The following is a 19,138-nucleotide window of genomic DNA, read 5'->3' as shown; positions in this document are numbered from 1 at the left end:
TCATAAACATGATTATTATGATATATTTACTTGTAAATAGATTGCATACTGCATGTTGCTATTCTTTTCTATTTTTGGGGGTTTTTACATTTTATTGGTTATTTTCTATTTTTAAGGTTTTTTGTATTTTGCCAAATTTTTGTTCTATTTTAATAATTACTTATTATTATGTAATTTATTCCAAAACTTTGCCCTGAATTCTGCTATCATATAAAAAAAAAAGAAGCTGTTCATTGTTAACTTAAAACTATATATATTTTTTGAGTAGTATCATATTGTATACAGCATACAAAATATGCCTATGAAGGAAGCAAGAAGAATTACAAGAATGTATATAATGAATGTTTTTACTTATATTTTTGTAATTTCCACTCCTGCCTTATTTCACCCTGGGATATCATGGGCGGGCTGAACTGGATCCCCCCTGTGATTTGGAGTTCATGAGTTTCAAACGTGCTCATCCAGTCACCACGGTACTTCCACTGAACCCTCTTTTTCAGCTCCTTTCCTGCACAAACTGTTATGTTGACAAAGCTGTGAATTCCATTAAGCTTCCATGACTGTATATGTACACTCCCACGCTCCCAATGGATAAAGAGTGTGTGTGTGTGTGTGTGTGTGTGTTTGTATGTAAGTTGTGTGTGCACCATTAAAAAGTGCATCCCATTGCATAGCATGGACACCGAAATGTCAATTTTCATCACACGTCTGAGACACCTCGAGTCTTTTTTGCAATGGGACCGCGCAATACAGTAGAAGACAGTAGAAAACAGGAGAACACGGTAGAAAACGAGTCACTGCGTTCAAGCACTTGACCAGCATTTCAGAAGTTGGGAGGGCGCAGCAGATAGCGGGATAAACATGACGTCCAGTTTTTGGCAAGCCGTCACCATGACATCAGTATTCTGTCGTTCCGCAGACATACTCTGTGATTTATGACTTTCACCCCCGTCACAACAGGAAGGTGCCCTCAGCGTTTCTTCATCGAATTTAAAGCCTGTTAATGTAACATGGTGGTGGGGTGGAGAGATTACGGCATAACACATGCTTGGAAAAGAGCCGCAGGTTTAAATGAAAATTAGTGCCGTTTATACTAATAAAGTGGCTGGCTTTTGGGTAAATGTTTATATTATTTAACAGCTCGCCTGGAGGATGGAACAAACCCCTCCTCCCGAAAAAAAAAAAGGTCCCGTTAATGATGAGAGTCATGGCCCTGGAAAAGGGGCCTCGTATTGTAACCAACATGTCCTCACCTTCTCAACCTCCTCTGATTAGAATTTACTAGAAACAAGTTGAAGCCTGAACTGCTTCACTTTGCAGGAGTCTTTTAAAACATCTGTGTTTTTGCAAGCGTCGGCGCGTTTGAGGTCGCCTGCGCTGACGCGGTGTTCAAATATTAGATCTCGTTGGACTGATGTTAGTTTTGTTAAATGTCACTTTCAGTTTTGTAGAGTATTGATTTGAAACAAGTGCGCCCGCCTGTCAACCCTTTTTGCACCGGGCCTCTGGAGTTCCAACTTTGACGAGAAGTTCTACTTTCAAACCACTAGATGGACATTTCACGGACGAGAGGACATGAGCAGAAAACATAAAGCTCATTTCATATGCAAGGGAAATTCAAAGTGCTTTACATGAGGCATATAAGACATTATACAAAAGCTAAAAAAATATCAGTCTCCGACTCCGCAGAGTCAGAGTCTCCAACCCACTCACACCCACATTAGTCATTGGGACTCTAACCCACTTTGTCGGTTGGACTCTAACCCACTTTTGTCATTGGGTCTCTAACCCGCACCCACTATGGTCATTGGGACTCTAACTTACTTTGGTTGTTGAGACTCCAACCCAAGTTAGTCATTGGGGCTCAAACTCACTTTGGTTGTTGGGACTTCAACCCACTTTAGTCGTTTGTACTCGAATCCGGCATCCACTTTGATCCTTGGCACTCTAACTTAAGTCATTTGAACACCAACCCTCTTTGGTTTTTGTGACTCTAACTGGCACCCACTTTGGTGATTGGGACTTTAACCCACTTTGGCCATTGGGACTCTAACCCACCCACTTTAGTCATTCGGACTCCAAACCTCTTTGGTTGTTGTGACTCTAACTGGCACCCACTTTGGTCATTGGGACTTTAACCCACTTTGGCCGTTCTGACTCTAACCCACTTTGGTCGTTGTGAATGTAATCCGCACCCACTTTGGTCATTGAGACTCCAACCCATATTAGTCATTAAGACTCTAACCCACTTTGGTCATTGAGACTCAAATCCATATTAGTCGTTGGGACTTTAACCCACTTTGTTCGTTGGGATTCTAACCCGCATCCAGTTTGGTCGTTGTGACTCTAACCCACTTTGGCGATTGTGACTCTAACCCACTTTGGTCGTTGTGAATCTAACCAGCACCCACTTTGGTCGTTGTGACTCAATCCACCTTGGTCGTTGGGACTCTAACCCCCACCCACTTTGGTTGTTGGGACTCTATCCCACTTTGGTCCTTGGGACTCTAACTCAACTTGAACTGTGTTTGCTATACACTAAATCTAAAAATCAGTGCAAAAAGGCAGATTCACTGAAAAGCATTGGCAAATACAAAGGCTTTGAGTCTGAATCTCAGTAGTACTATGTGTAGGGGTGAGCCTTGAAGCTAGTAAATGCTAAAGGCCGTTAGAGCGAGACTGCAGGACTGGGACTTGGATCTGCTGATGTCGGCCAGACATCTGTAGGTCAGTAATTAGCTTCACCGCCACTGGGGTGAGCTGGTGGAAGCCCGGCTTGGGCTCTTTTTTGTATATTTGCGCAGAGTGTGATTTGCAGAAAGACGTCCCTGTAAAAGGTAAAAGGCCACCGGCGGCGCTCTCTCAGGGCAGCGTAGGTGCTGAAACGTGGCGTCTATCAACCCCGGCGAGGCTGTCAGCGCAGAATGCAGCGTCCTCTCTGTCCGAAATGCACTTTCTCGCTTCCTCTCCAGGTACAGTATCAACAATACACAAAGGAGGTACACACACCGGGACGGCCGCACAAACACACTGTGATTGCCTTCACGTCAGGGTGCTGAAGGATTCCTACCACCTCGGGGATATTGATGAAATAAATGCCGCAGGTTGGTGAACATGGATTCCTTCTATGGGATGTTTAGGGATGTTTATAGGCCAGGATATTCGATTTCCTGGACCGACGTCAAAAACAGAGTCGGGAAGTGCCTAGGTATTATTATCACGCTTGAAAAACAGCTCGGTGGAGTTTTAAGCCAGTGTTTCCCAACCTTTTTCCTGCCACCGCCCACTTTTTAAAATTGAACAATCCCACTGCACTACCAGTATCCTGCTGATCATTAATAACCTCACAAAACATCAGAATCCCATACAATAGAATATCTCTTTATTGTCATTGTACAAGTAGGATACAACAACATTTCTCCACTGCATTTGACCCGTCCTACACCTAGGAGCAGTGGGCAGCCGCAGTGTAGATGTGTACATGTGTTTTGATGGTGGGAGGAAGGCAGAGAACCCGGAGGAAGCCCACACAGGCACCAGGATAACATGCAAACTCTACACGAAAATGAGCTAGGACAAGTGGATCTTACAGAAAGACTAACAAACAGAAAAACATTACTGAGGATTAAATTAAAGTCCAAGGCAAAAGAAAAGGGTGAAGGCATCTGACATAATTCATATTGCATGTGATTTATTAACCCATCGCATCCCACTAAAATAAATATTTTTGACGGAATCAAAGAGATTCTCGGGAGAATTCCGTTCGCAACTCAGAGCTTATGAATTAATACAGCCTTGCAATTTTGATCCTGAAACATAAGAGCCAGTTCCCATTGTTCGTGTATTTTCAGTGGAATTTGAAACCCCGGGTCTCCAGCAGTAAGGCGCCCTGGACGGAGTGCCGAGGGCCCGAGCGAGTGGCGTCGTTGTCGGCCGCAGATTGACGGGCGGCCGGGCGGCCGGACGGCGTCCGCTTTGACGCTAAGCGTGTTTAGCGTCAGCTCCGAAGGGAGGGAGAAGCTTCTCGAAGAAGCTACGAACTCCCTCTGCTGGGAGTCCCAACACTGTGGCCGGGCTGGGAGGCCAGAGCCCCGTCCATTAATCACCACCCTAATCTGTTTTCACACTGCGGCGCTGACATGGACCCAGTATTATTACAGTGGTCGGGGGGAAGGGTGAGGTGGTCCCAAAATCAATGCAGAATTACAAGTTTGCTGATGAGTGTGTGAGTGTGTGTGTGCGTGCGTGCGTGCGTGCGTGCATGGGTGTGTGTGTGTGTGTGTGTGTGTGTGTGTGTGAGAGAGAGCTTAGTGCTGTCATTCATCCAATGGCGGACCACTGCAGAGAGTCCGATAAAAACGTGTGAATTCCAATACGTCACCGTCCAGCTGAAGCTTCCAGGTTCTGACAGCTATAGCCTGATGAACGGCCATTTTCAATCCGTTTTTTTACGATGTTATAACTGTCCGGCCTGGCACACACAGTGTATGCACAGATTTGATTACATACAGTACTGTATTGTATATTTACGCAAACTTCCACAAGTTGCTGTTTTTGACAGAACGTCAGGTCTATTGTTCATTGTTAAAGATACGTCCTTGTACAGGGTTGTTTGTATTGTATTGCATTTTGCAATCAATTTATTATGATAGCCTCTTGTTTTTCATGTGAGCTGCTGTAACAGGGCGATACCACATATTCCATCCATTTTCTTCTGTCTGTCTATGTATCTATGTATCTGTGTATCTATCTATCTATCTATCTATCTTTCTGTCTGTCTGTCTGTCTGTCTGTCTGTCTATCTATCTATCTATCTATCTAGTCCTCAGCTTATGAAAAAAAAGAATTCCTTATTCATTTATTTATTTGTTTGTTTGTTTGTTTGTTTATTTATTTATTTATTTATTTATTATTTTTATTTTTTTTGACTTTATTGTTGCCTTCACTTCCTTCATTGGGTGACTTTCCCTCAGTGTAAAGTTAATAATGACGGTTTGTGTAAAACAAATGTTCTGACTAAGGAGTGGGAACCAAGGAAAGCACTCCTCTCTGTGTTTTTTTTTCTTTTTCGGGGGGGGGGGGGGGGGGGGGGGGTCTCGGTTCTGGGCTCGGTCCCGGTCCTGGTTCCATCCATCAGAGAAGTCTCTAAGTCACTGGGTCATTAGAACATCCTAGGAAACGTCGTCTCGCAAAAATCAACTCACGGCAAGAGTGTTGGAAAAACAGAAGAAAAACATGTGTTTTTCCAGTTATCTTCAAGTTAAAGTTTTTTTTTTGCCAAAAGTAAGACTGGAGTTATTGTTGGCTACAAAGTGTCAGCACTGACTGCTTCCATATTGCTCGACAATGAATGCCTCTCAATCAACTGGATAAAAGATAAAAATTGCAAATTGTTCTTTTCGTCCAAGATTTTTTTTTCAGTTTTTTTGATCAGATCACACGTTTACAACATTGCATTCCATGTAAGTCAATACTATATTGCAATATAACTGTTTCAATAGAAATTGAACTGCATGTCATATGTAAATTATGATGGAAAAACATAGGCAATGTTATAGAAATGTATAGAAAATGTTATGGAAATCTCTACAAGTGTCAGTACCAATACAAATCTGACGCGTTGAAGTTCAAGTCATAATAAAATAAAAATAGAAGAAATAATAAAATAAAAATTATATTTAAAACTCCCTCCACACCTTCGCTGAGCAACTTTTATTCATATTGAGCAGTTCCAATTTGTTTAGCATATACAGCCAAATGTATTATTTTTTTGTTGAAATTCCATACCAAGTATTAGAATAGATCCTCGGATCGTGTGAAGAGCCTTTCAGTTTAAGGAGTGACTTTTCACAATGTACAGAAGGACTGAAAGTAGGAAAAAAAAACAAAAAAACATTGAAAGGCCTCATTGTGTGGCTTCCCCGGTACTAGATAAGACTGAAATGTTGCTATGGAAATTCCAGCCACCTGGAGCCTGGCGTCGATATTGAGAAACCACAAAGTCAACAGGGACGCGTGCTACGGTAGGAAGAGTATAAATATATACAGTACATGTATGTATAAAAACCAGAATGATAATCGCAAGTGAAAACATATAAAGGAAAGGCGACGGGGTATCACAGTTACTGAGCACGGCTTCAGGTGAGCGACGGGACGACGACAAGTTTACAGATATAATGTGTCACCACTCCAGAAACCATATCCTGCTGTTTATCCGAAGCCAGGGCCAAACGCCGCCATGGTTAAGTGCCTTCCACAAAAAAAAACCCACTTTAAATCAACCATCTTTTTTTTTTGGGGGGGGGGGGGGGGAGTAGAGACATTAAAGTAATATCTCTCTGTAGTTCCTGGCATGTCAGAAGTGTGAGTAGTGAGGAGAAAATGTCATCGCATGGAGGCTCAAGGTTTTGTGTTTGGAAAAAGGCATAATATATATCATACGTACAATAAATACATACAAAATATAAAAAAATTACAACATTTGTAACTTAATAAGCCTGAACAGAATTGTAGAAAAACCTTTCATGCATATAGACATAAGAATATATATAGAATACATATAGAATTGTTTTTAATATAAATTCAATAAATTAAATAAATAAATAAATATATATATATATATATATATATATATATATATATATACGCACACACACACACGTATTTTATATTTATGTACTTAATAAAAATAAATATATATATATATATATATATATATATATATTTATTTTTATTAAGTACATAAATTATATATATATATATATATATATATATATATATATATATATATATATATATATATATACGCACACACACACACGTATTTTATATTTATGTACTTAATAAAAATAAATAAATGTATTTATTTATTTATTTATTTTATTTATTGAATTTATATTTTGTAAGTATGTAAATAAAAAGTGAAAAAATTATATCTGTATATATATATATATATATAGTATATATACCGCTTATAGTGATCACGTCAGTCCGGGTCAAATTGATCACTATCTCGTACTACTACATCTAAAATAAAAACACACTATTTTTATTACATTCTTTTTGAGAAGCGGGGATGTCCAGCGGAGCGGAGATCCCTTCCTTTCCATTACGCATTTGTGCCACTGTTCTACCTGTCTGTCTTACGAATTATCAGTCTTATATCAATTTTAAACTTAAAATAATCGTCGGACAGGAAATAAAGTGTTTAATGAAAATGTACCGATGCTCCTGATCTGTAGCACTGGAAAGCCCCGATGTAGTGCAGCCACTGCAGATGGGTTACTGCAAGGCAAAGAATTACGGGAGTAAGGTAAGAAAAATTGAATTACCATAGTTAAAAAAAACCAATTCTTTATGTTGTCATGTATGGAAAGACTCAAAATGAACACTGCAAGCGAATGACTTGATTATTATAAGCAAATCATTTAAAGAGTATTTGTATAGGAATGATTCTGTCCCAAAGCTTTTGATCCATATAACATGTTTCCACTGTATTACTATATATATGTATATATGTGTGTATATACATGTATATATATATATATATATATATATATATATATATATATATATATATATGGTATTCAGATAATATATATTCATATATTCATATATAGTTTTCAGTTAAAGTGAAAAACCTCCACAGGTAATCAGGTTTAAATCATCAGCGCAGAAGCCTGTATTTAAATTAGTATTGAAATACCTATTGAAATACAAAATAACTCATCAATATACATGATTCCGCCGCTTCATGTATGAGTGGACTTGACAGTCTGGATGGCCATGTTTTTCCTCTCTCGCCCGGTTTCGGGGGCCGTGCGAGGCAGCGCCGCGCCTGACATTGCTCAGACCGTCTGGCCAAATTAGGGCTAAACAGTCGCAGGCCCGGAGAGCAGTTAAGGTCCAATTAACAGAGGTCAGGCTGATTTCCTCGGTTGCATCACGCCAGGCGGTAAATTACGCTGTGAGATATTGAGCACAGGCCTTCCTGCAGCGGCTGCTGGTCCCATGGAAAGGCCTATAAATGGTCAATTAGAAAGCCAACATAGGCCAAAAAGCATCATTTTAAACAAAAAGATGTCGTGATATCGACGGAAAGGTAAGTCACCTCCAAAGGCTCCTACAAAATTCAAATCACAGATACCTATTACATATATTACAGCCTTTCAGATAAGTGCCTTTACATCAATCATTAAGTCAATAAGTAACTTCCTTAATCAATAGTATTGTTGATATTAACACTGAGGTACCAGAAAAGTTATGAGTTGAGTTTTTACTCATTTTTACATTATGGCAATGTTATTACATAGGTTTTTACCCGCCTCTGTGGAATATTCGATTCTGATTGGGTGATAGCGGCCATCAGAAGTCAGTTATTTCAAAATAACGACCACTGATCCATTTATAATGACCATTGGTTTCCCATGGCAACCACTTCTCCCTGCCTGTAATCACGGCCCTGCTTCCACGCACCATAGAAGATAGAAGATACCCTGTGCCGGGACTATTTTACTTAGCGGAAGCTCTTGAACTATAGCATTTTAGTGACAACATGATTTCAAAACAATATTCTGTGTCAGTCTATTCCTTTATTTAGTAAGTAGCTGTGTAATAAGTGCGATAATGTGCCGCCAGCCGGTCATTATCGCAAAATAATCCACTTCAGAGTGATACAAGACCTTATCACCCTGTCCAGGTTTATTTTGCGTCAATGACCGGCAAAGTACAGTTAGACCCCAAAAGGACAATGAGCTCATATGTATATAATTGTATTTTTTTTTTTTACAACTCGTCTGACACGAGTGTGAAATATTCTACCACTTAGCTCCTCTCTCCATCATCCCCTCCTCGAGAAAAGCCGAAGTTCAAGCAACCGCAACGGACATGGTAATGTCATTATCGGCGCGCAGGTTCACTACGAATGAAAATACCTGGAGACAGTGAAAAATGAATGCGGAATTATCCTCACATATTAAAAATAAAGAGGGCTGGACATTAAGCGCATTAACAGTTGCTTGAGACTTATCTTTTCCATATTCCAACACCGGCAACTTGTACCTGCAGCAGGGCTTTGATACAAGGCTGCGAAGGGGTTGTTGCGATGGGGTATCAAAGGTGGTAGGGCAGCTCTGTGAATTATAGCCTCCGATCCTAAAGAAACAAGGCTATAATAAGATGTACTTTTTTTGCGGAAAGTTGCATAATTAAGCGATTTTATACCATTAGACCGGAGCCTATACGATGACTTGTCACATCAGATAGCAGGGGAGTTTTCTCAGTTGCATCAGCGCGCCTAAAAAGACAACTCTTTAGGCTCCGTCTTAGCCGCTACAGCTTCGCGCTGGCTGCGGTCGCTCTCCAAGAACAACTTGTCTGAGGTCGTCTGAGAGTCGCGGTCTGACACAGTGATTATAGGGGGGGTGAAGAAAGCTGCGGTTCCTCTCGCCGTATATCTGAGAAATCCATTGTGAGTTTCCTTCGTTTTGCTAAGGTAGCGCTCCGCTGAGGTATCGGCCGCGGGGAAGGAAGGGGAACGGCCCCCCTGTTTGGAGGAGCTATATCAACCCCCCCCCCTCGACTGGGAGATGTGGCCGCTGTGAGACGTTCTGAGTCATGAGGACACATGTAGGGTATAGGGACACAGTGTAGTTTGCTATTTAGGAGATTCACAGATGTCGGCGAATAGGCATCCGTCAAGGGATGAGAGAATGTCGGGTGGTCGGCGTTTAACCTGTCGCCCGCTGTTTGGGAAGGGGAGCGCTTACATCATGTGTTCCTGCAGAACCCCCTCCGCACGAGAAAATACACAAAAAAAAAAAAATATTCTCCACGATGGAGGGGAGTGGAGGTGTGGGAAGACCCGGTGGCTTTGGAGAAAAAAACACTACTTCTACCCCCGAGGACTTGAAGAGTCATAACTTCAAACCTGCAGTTGCAGTCCGTCGGCCCGACCGTCTACCGGCGGCGGCTGAGGCTCTTCCAGGGGCCTCGAATCCCAACCCTTCGGGATTCCGATCTCGACCTTTGTCGACCGACGTCTTCTTCCGACACTCTTGTGCAATCGGGCTCTTCTGCAATGACCGAGGGTGTGAGGCCTTTGCAGTTCGTCGGGAGGCAAACTTGACCGTCACGGCGGGTTCCGCCGCCGCTCACGACACACGTACTAAAACTCCATCGGCCACTCAATAAATCCCGCCGTGTCGGAGGGGAAAAACACAACACGTGACATACGACTGTTTAATGAAGGTGAGCTGTGGGCGTACTGGGGTGCATTGGGGGTGTTGGGGCTGCGGCGATAAAACCCACTGGGGAGCAGCAGGTTACACGGGGGGGTGGACGCGGGCGGCGGGGGGCGGCGGCGGAGGGGCGTAGGGGGTGGGCGCCAGGTCCCACATACAAGGGGTTAATTGTTGGCGTTTTAAAGAGCACAGAGCTGCAAGGTGGAAAGAGTTCTATTTATACGTGGTGGACATAATGAGGTAAAATTATTCTGTCCGGCAGAGATGGGATGTGACCACAGCGGGGCCGGCTCTGGCCCGGACTCCTGAGGATGTTTTCAGTCCAAATAGTGAGTGCTGAAACGCTAGCCCGCTAATTAATTCCCATTTACATACGCCCAGCCGTGGTTTTCCCTTCCACCCCTGCAGCCAGGCGCCTTGTCACAGCGCCGGGGCGATTGATTGACTAATTAATGATTCCCCAGGTGCAACAATTAAATTCAAATTAGCGTAATAGGGCTCAGGCCATATTACGCCGCCTCTAACCCTGTTTTCATTGCTAACATGCATACGCATGAACACACCCGGGCGTTGGCGATGAAGTCACATGAGCAGCCCCTCACTTTTTGAAAACAAGAGTTTTCGGTTCATCATTCGAGCCGCACGAAACGTTGGAGGTCTAAGAAGGATCATGTGGGTCTCTCTCTCTCTGTAATGAGTGAACATATTAGGTAACATATCATGCATCTCCTTCATAATGGTAAATTGCAAATTAGACAAATAGACAGTAAAAAAAAAAAAAAAAAAGACCCTTTCCATTGGTGCTGCCTTCATGTTTTATATCAGCCTTAGCAGCAGTCCGAGCCCTGGCTGGCTGCAGTTTATCCAACCTGCAACCGTTTCACCGCTAGAAGGAGCAACTCCATTCAGATCGCACACGCACAACAACGTTTCTTTTTTTCCCCCCTCGACATTGTCACAACAGATATTGTAATTGCAAGGTATCTCTCCAAAAAGTACCTCCTAAAAATATATGTTCCCTCATTCCCATAGGGAGGTACAACAATGCCGATGTGCCGGCCAAAGGCTTTAATGACTATAAATGGCAGTGGAGCGCCGAGAAGAGTAGTAGTTGAGTATAATTGTACAAAGAGGGGAGAAAAAACAAACTATGTCATCCTTATACTAATGTTTTACAATTGTGTTCTTCTTACGGTCTCTCTACATTACACCATAGAGTGATTCCATATTATACTCCTTAGTGCGTGGCTACATCATCTGACATGATAAACGTTCGACGTGACGGGTCTTTTCTGTATTGACTTCTAAATGTGTGTTTTCTCCCCAAAGAGTGGATGAATTTGGGGGTGGGTGGGTGGATGGGTGGGTGGGGGCGGTAGCCAAATGCTTTTCTTGTGTACTTTACTGGTCAGTCAGGTGTGGTCCTTGGCCCGGGGCCTCAGGGGTCTTGGAACTCAGTCGTGAGATGTCCACACAGCGGCTGCCAGAACCTGATCGTTTTCTCGGCGCCTGTATCCAAGAAAACAGCCAACCAGCCCCGGCCAAAAACATCATGCCATTTCTGGGGCACTCCAAAAACCGTAGAAAGGGGAAGCCGGATCTCCTTTCGGGCTTAATGTCGGACTTCCTTGAAACCCCTGTTAGGGCGACGCTCTATCGCGCTCGGATTGGTCGCACGCATCCATAGAGTGTCCCTAGAAATGGCATCGCGGCAAAGTGAAGGGTGGGATTGGCTGCGAAATGGCCGCCGTTCACACAGCGTTCTCTACTCCTCCCCTGGCACTCGGGTTTTAGACGAAAAGAAACGGTATTTGTCCACATTAGCGTTATTGCTGGGTCCAAGCTTTTTCCCTTCCTGTCTGTGCCGGCTGGTTGAGGAGCCCCGGAGGCCCAGGGGAGCGATGGGTTTGACTGGTCGGTGGCACCGAGCCCCGAATTCTCATTTGGCGCCTGGCGTCCGGGCCAGCGGCTGAAAAAAGGTGAGAGGGTTGATACTCACACCAAAGCCATCAAAAATAAATGGCAGCGTGGATCCGTCCGTCCGTGCTAGCTACCTTTTTCGGCGGGAACTCGACCCAGCGATGGCAAAGAGGAATGTTTGTTCTCAGAATGCCAGTGGGTGGGATGGTCCACGGGATACTCAGGTACTCAAATATAAACTAAACCCGAGCGGCTTTCCCCTGATATGATATTTCCTAATGTCTGACTCTGTCTCGCGCTCGGACACACCTTTATGAACCGAATAACCCCACCCCCCCAAAAAAAAAAACCTGATTAATAATAAATAACGTGCACGTGGGACCACTCGGTTGTTGATGGTTTGAGACGTCATCGCTTGGACGGGCGTTGGATTACACAAACTTCTTGATTTAAGCGCTGAACGTGATTGAACCCGGGGGCGAATCAGCACAGAACGGTGATTCACTGCCTTTCTGTAAATATTCGTTTTGGCTCTTGTCTTTCGGTAGCGTCTGGGTATTGCTTTTCCAGAGCCAGGGGTGACCCGCCGCGGTCGCGTCGCGTCAGGGGCTCGGTCTTGGGCCCTTCCTTCCTTACTTCATTAATTCAAATTTGTCTCACAGAGAGTAAAAGTAGAAAAAGCGCCGGTTCGCCTTCATAAAGCTCTCTTGTCTGGGGAGGATACTGCTACACGCACACGCACGCACGCACGCACGCACACACACACACACACACACACACACAACACACACACACACACACACACACGGGCACGCACGCACGCGCACACACACGCATGCACGCACACACACACACACACACACACACACACACATGCACATACGCACACACGCACACACGCACACACGCACACACACACACGGTAATCACAGTGCTTATGTGTCTAGTCGTGCCATCCCTGTATGTACACAATTTCTAATGCGTTGAAGAAAAGTATTTGTGACTGTGTATGTGTATTGTGCAGATGTGTGACTGTCTGGGTGTGTTTAAATACTTCAAGATGAATATTTCAATATTTAATTTAATGGGAAAAGAGATTATTCAAGAATCAAAATTTGTATTTGTTATTTGTATTCTTTAATGAGTATTTATTATTTTTAATAAAAATAAAAAAATATTGAGTAACAATAAATCAGAAAAAAAACATTAGTTAAAAGTTTAGAGTAAACAGATCCTTATAGTACTCAAAGGGGACTTAGTACGACAAGCTCAATTTTTCAGTTCTCGGGCACGTACATTTGGGTCTCTGATGGGTCTACTAACACACAAACTGTGAAATATGGCAACTCAGTCAGTTTTTTCGTGAGCTGTCTATTTCAGAAAACATGTCCTGAAACAAGCTGTTCAGATTCACAGCGCTCATCTACGTCATATAAGGCTTCAAGCAGAATTAGAACCGGCACCCCGTCTGAGTAACTCCACCCACGGCTGGAGAATAACGAGTGCTGCTGCGAACTGCTCTGTTGGCTCACAGACCAGCACAAATCCTTTCAAAGAAAGAGGAATTAATACCAACTGTCCATGAAGAAACTGCAAGATGATGAAAATGTAAGTACAGTTAAATAATTCTCCTATGTGTAGTAAAATAATTCTCCTGTGTGTAGTAAAATAATTCTCCTGTGTGTTTCTTTAAAAAAAAAAAACCAAGGTATGCGCTATATAGACCGTGGGTTGGGGTGCACAGTGAGCTTTGAGTTTCTCCAAACAAAATCAACAAAATTAGTGTGTTTTTATTGTAGATGTATTTATTTATTTTTTATTTATTCCGACAGAATCGCCGCGTGTGGTGTCCCAGTGCAGTGTCCGTGTCTTCCACTAACTTGAGGCATGGCAACCAAGGTCCAAACAAACTTTCAAATTCGGCCTTCCAGACTCAACTCATGCTCAAACTCGATTGGCTCACAGAACCCAGAACTTGTACTCGAACCCCATTGGCTTACAGAGCTAGGGGCCTCAGGAGGGTGGTGCCACCCACTGAAACAGATTGTCCCGGAACAGGATGGTTTAGAGGCATGTTAGAATGGCTAGAATGCATAATCTGAGTGGTATTTTTCGGCAAAAACATGTTTTGGGCACCTCAGAGACTAATTTGTTGAAAAGGAGCATAATAGGTCCCCTTTAATGTATTTCTTCAAATCTTCCATCTTCAGAAATCCATCCATCGGCCTTAACAAATCAGACTTAGCTGCATTTTTGTCTCTACAGTAATCTCCCCTCTCAAGGTAACCTGATACATTTGGGTTAGACACACTTAATGCATGTAATGACTATGTATGGTGTCTTTGTCTGGGTCCCATCCCGATTAAACTATGTTGTTTTTTGGCTTTTAGCCGTAGAAGAGGACAAGCAATTATTTTCTGTCTGGGGAATCGAGTTCCTTTCCTTTTGAAGTCGTCTTGTTCATTTGTTCTTTGTCTTTTTTTCCGATGAGCTATGAGAGGGCTTAACTAATAGGTTTACTTCGATTTTTTTTCAGAGCACAAATTTGCTATTGCTATTACTATTACTATTGAGAAACGGACCACTCTGTTGCAGCTGCCCACTACGTTTAAATTTGGTCCAATGGGGCAAGCATTTCCGCCTTTAACAAACGTTAAATCCCCTTTCTTAAGCCATCCTTTGCTTTGACATTTTGAAGTACAGATGTATAGATTAATAATTTATCAAACATCAAAATAACAACCGCCAATGATTGATAATAATTGAGAAGGTTGGCCAAGGCAGAGGTTCGATACACAATAATAATAATCATCATCATCATCATCATCATCATCATAAAATTGACAAAATAATTAATTTAATTGAAATTAAATTAATCAGATGCAGGGGCTGTTCCGCATAGAATTAGGCATTTATGCAGGGAATTTGTTTATCAGACTGTTTGAAGAATTGTAATGAATAACTTCTGAACTTATTTCTGTGCTTCACCTTAACTTGCAATGCTGGATTATGGGACGACTCTGGATTTAACTTTTAGCTGCATTATTCCTCTTTAGCTTGCTAATATAATATGCAATTTTCATCCCACTCCCAAATTAAGCCACATCAAGTACCAACCCGCCAGGAGCCGTAGCACTGTGGGGTTTGTGGAGACGCCGCACCTTCTTGTTTTGGAAACCCCAGCGTGGCCTTCTCTGGATGGGATTCACAGGCGTGGGCTCTGGTCGGACAGCTGCTGCGGTGATCAGGGAGGATCTCCCAGGTAACTTCCATAAATATAAGTAATGGACCTCTTCTCCACTTTGGTGAATGTCCCTGAGGGAGGGCCGGAGCGAGGGATGGGGATGGATGCAGGCGATGCAATGACATCCCAGGACCAATAACTTACCCGCAAATGTGCTCCTGGATTCTCGCAGGTTTGTTAATTGCTGTTGATTTGCGAAGAGTGAGTGTGGCGATGAGCGCAGGATGGCTCCACCTGACGGGCAAAGAGACTCCTATAATGATATCTGCAGTGTCTGAAAGAGACAATAATAACTACTTCTGTACTAGAGTTGTCTCCAAAAAAGTGTTGGAATGATTGCATGGGATGATTCTGGACAAAAATAAACAAATAGATAGAACTTAAAATATAGATGGATAAATTAGAAATTAAAAATGAATACATAGAGAAATAAATGACTAAATCATATAGAGTAAAAAAGAACAAGAAGCTCACTATACAGTCAGTCACAAACCATTGCATTTAATCGGGTTTTTCAGGGTTTTATTGACTATTTTACAAATCCAAAAGACAGCACTTTTCGCAACATCGGCGTTTACGTATGAGACTAGAAACAGGAAGTTAGGACGCTTCCCACTGGCAACCTTCTACAGCTAACGTTACGTGTTGTTGTACTGTTTGTAAAAAGTAGTCAAATTAAATGTGATTGAAAAACATCAAACAAAGTTTGAGTTCTCCGACATTCACTTCGACTAAATCCTCGTACACATTAGTGATGCAAGATTGCAAACGTTCGTTCGTTGCAAATAAATCCTCTATTGATTTAGGAGTCGGGATTCACAAAAGAGTCGTTTGTCAGCGACTCTGTAACTGTAGCCAGCCACAAAGGCATTTACAGAGACTCCACTGACGTTTTGTCGACTGATTTACACTTTGCATTCAGCTAACATAGAAAAATGTGACTGTGAAAACTGATGTGATTCTTGTGAGAATTTGATTCACAATTCGGCGGACCCGTCTCTTCTGACTCTCGTTGCACCGAAAGAGAAAATTGAGCTTCATTGATCTCTTTTCTTTTTTTGTCCCCCGTAAAGAGCCAAATCGCCAAAAAGAGACAAACTTATCATCGCAAGTATGCATGAAAAATGTTCAAACCAACACCGTTTCTTTTTCGCGATTCACCAAGAACCAATTTGAGAAGAGAGTTCTTTTAAGCGGATGCCACTTTAAAATATTTTTTGTAAATCAGCCGCCCCCCTTTATCGCTCTCATCTAAATTCCGCTCATCCGAGGAAAGCCATCTAAAAAGGATCTGACAAGCGACTTCCCCTTCTTCTGATCGCTGATTACACCTCGGAGTTTCTGGATTTTGTCGTTTAACTGGTCACCAGGTTAAAAAACCTCCCAGCTGTAAATTAATCACACGTATTATCTATGGCCCCCGAATTTGATCCGCCGATCACCGTCTCGGTGGTGAAAGTCCTCCTATCCCAGAAATGATAAAAGAGAGAGAGAAGAGCCCTAATGTCTTTAGCAGCGTGCAGGATCCGCTTTAGCCTGGTCCAATATTAAATCACTGCTTATATTTCTGACAGCTGGAGCGCCATTGAAACACTGGGACCGACAGTAGTTGCGAAACCCGGCGTCTGACACAAATATGAGCTGTGTCTCGGTATCAAGTCGGGTCCCCGAATGGACTGATTTTGTGTTGTTGTTTTTTTTTTTTTTACTTAATGTGAATTACACCACAAGTTTAGCAACAAATATCACATACACAAGGTCAGGAATCTTTCATTTTTTATCCAACAGCCTTTTCTGACTACTGCTATAAAGGACAAAAGGCAATACTCCTACGGCTGCTTTATGAATCAGGATCCGCAAATGAAGTGTATCGATTGCGTCGTAAATCAGTTTGATTGAATTTTAATAGCAGCTGAAGATGAGTCCACATGCGCCGATCCTACGATGTAGCAGGGAGGTTCGGCTGCCGGATAACATCGCAGGACGAGACGGATGGCCAGACAGGAGAGCACCAGAATTACATGATTTCATCTCAAGTCTCAAAGAAAAGATCTGTGTCACTATATGAGAATCCATGGCAGGCGTAGCTCATCCAGATTAGTAACTCGCTGGAGACCACACAATGCTCTGCATTCATATATTCATGATTAGATGTGGAACCCCGGTAAATATTATTTACTTAACAGAGTTCCAGATCTCATCATCAGAAAATACAAAATTGTACATTGTATTAAATGAGTTAAGGGATGAATTCATCATTCCTATCACGTATAACTGTTCAACCTCAATTAATGTTTTGCTACCGAGAAAAATACCACTGTGCTAAAACTTCTCACTGTGCTTAAATGTAGCCTTATGGTGCAAATGTTTGAGCCTTACATTTTTTTTAAATCTCCTTCTCAAAAACAGAAAACTTTAGCATTATAGTGATTTCTGCCCTGGCTTTTTCTGTGGTTTTGGGGTTCCTTTACAGCTGTGGTGCTTTGGGCTCAGAGTGTTCTTGCAGCTGCGGGACTCGTGGGTAGCTGCAGAGCCTTTCTGCTGCTCGGAGGCACCACGGTGCGTTTCTGATCGTATACGCCAGCATTAATTGTGGAACAATTCTGTACACACTGGTGAATGCATCACACACACACACACACACACACACGCACACACACACACACACACACACACACACACACACACACACACGCATGCAAGTGAACACACACTGCACAGCCTCCTGATCAAGTCTTTCTCTTGTCTTATCTTTTATTGGTATAGTTGTTACAGGAAGCGGTCATGTGCCATAATTGTTCCAATTTTTGTTGATTTAATTATGATTTGAACTTGTTGTTTATTTCTACGTTTGACTGGTGGGGATTTTCTCCCTCGTGGAGAAGCAATGGCGATTAGTTGTTTAGTTGATCAAAACATGGAGTTGTTGTAAGCGGTTTCTGATGATTATTAAAGATTGGCTTTGCAGGTTGGAATTTGAACTCCACTTGCAGAACCTGTACTTGCAAGTAATGTCATAATCCTGATAGCCATAAACTCTGCAATTCCTAATTATCAATACCCGCATTTGAGCTGTTCACGTTTGAAATCTTTCTGTCCCTACTGCTGTGGTGCCATCCCAGGCCTTGCTCTTTAAACTAGTAAATGGCTTCTTTCATGGGTAATTGATAGGTGCTTGTTTGGGTTCAATGGCTTGGTGTCACTCTTGCCACTATGCGTTAGCAACACATCGGAGCAGCGGCGGCCTGGGAAGGAGGCGAGATGGTGGAAAGTAGTGTGTCATGGAGGGAGAGGGAGAGGCCTGTCAGGATGACGAATCGCTCAGGGCGGCGGGTCTCACTGTGGGGTGTGAACAGTCAGCCGGCAGCTTGACAGCCAGCAGCTTTGTTTTAACACATCACTGGTTTGCATTTTGGGCATCCATTCCCGTTTACTCTGAAAAATCTGCACCTGCTCAGATGGGGTGGAATTACATTGTATTCTACCGAACGACTGTGGTGATTTACTACATTTTTCAAGTATCTGAAATTTACTTAAGTATATTCCTTTTTGGGGACTTATTACTCAATTACATTTCCAACACAATCTCATTATTTCTTTTTGTATTCTCTCTTAAATGTATCTGGTTTTACTTATTTTTTATATATATTTATATTTTTATATATTTCTATGACACCACCTACCATATACTATACATTTATTTTACTATACTTTTAAGTAGAAATGTCAATAT

Source organism: Zeus faber (assembly GCF_960531495.2).
Source record: "Zeus faber genome assembly, chromosome: 11".
Taxonomy (NCBI): Eukaryota; Metazoa; Chordata; class Actinopteri; order Zeiformes; family Zeidae; genus Zeus; species Zeus faber.
The sequence above is the reverse complement of the archived record's forward strand: the minus strand, read 5'-3'. Positions refer to the sequence as shown.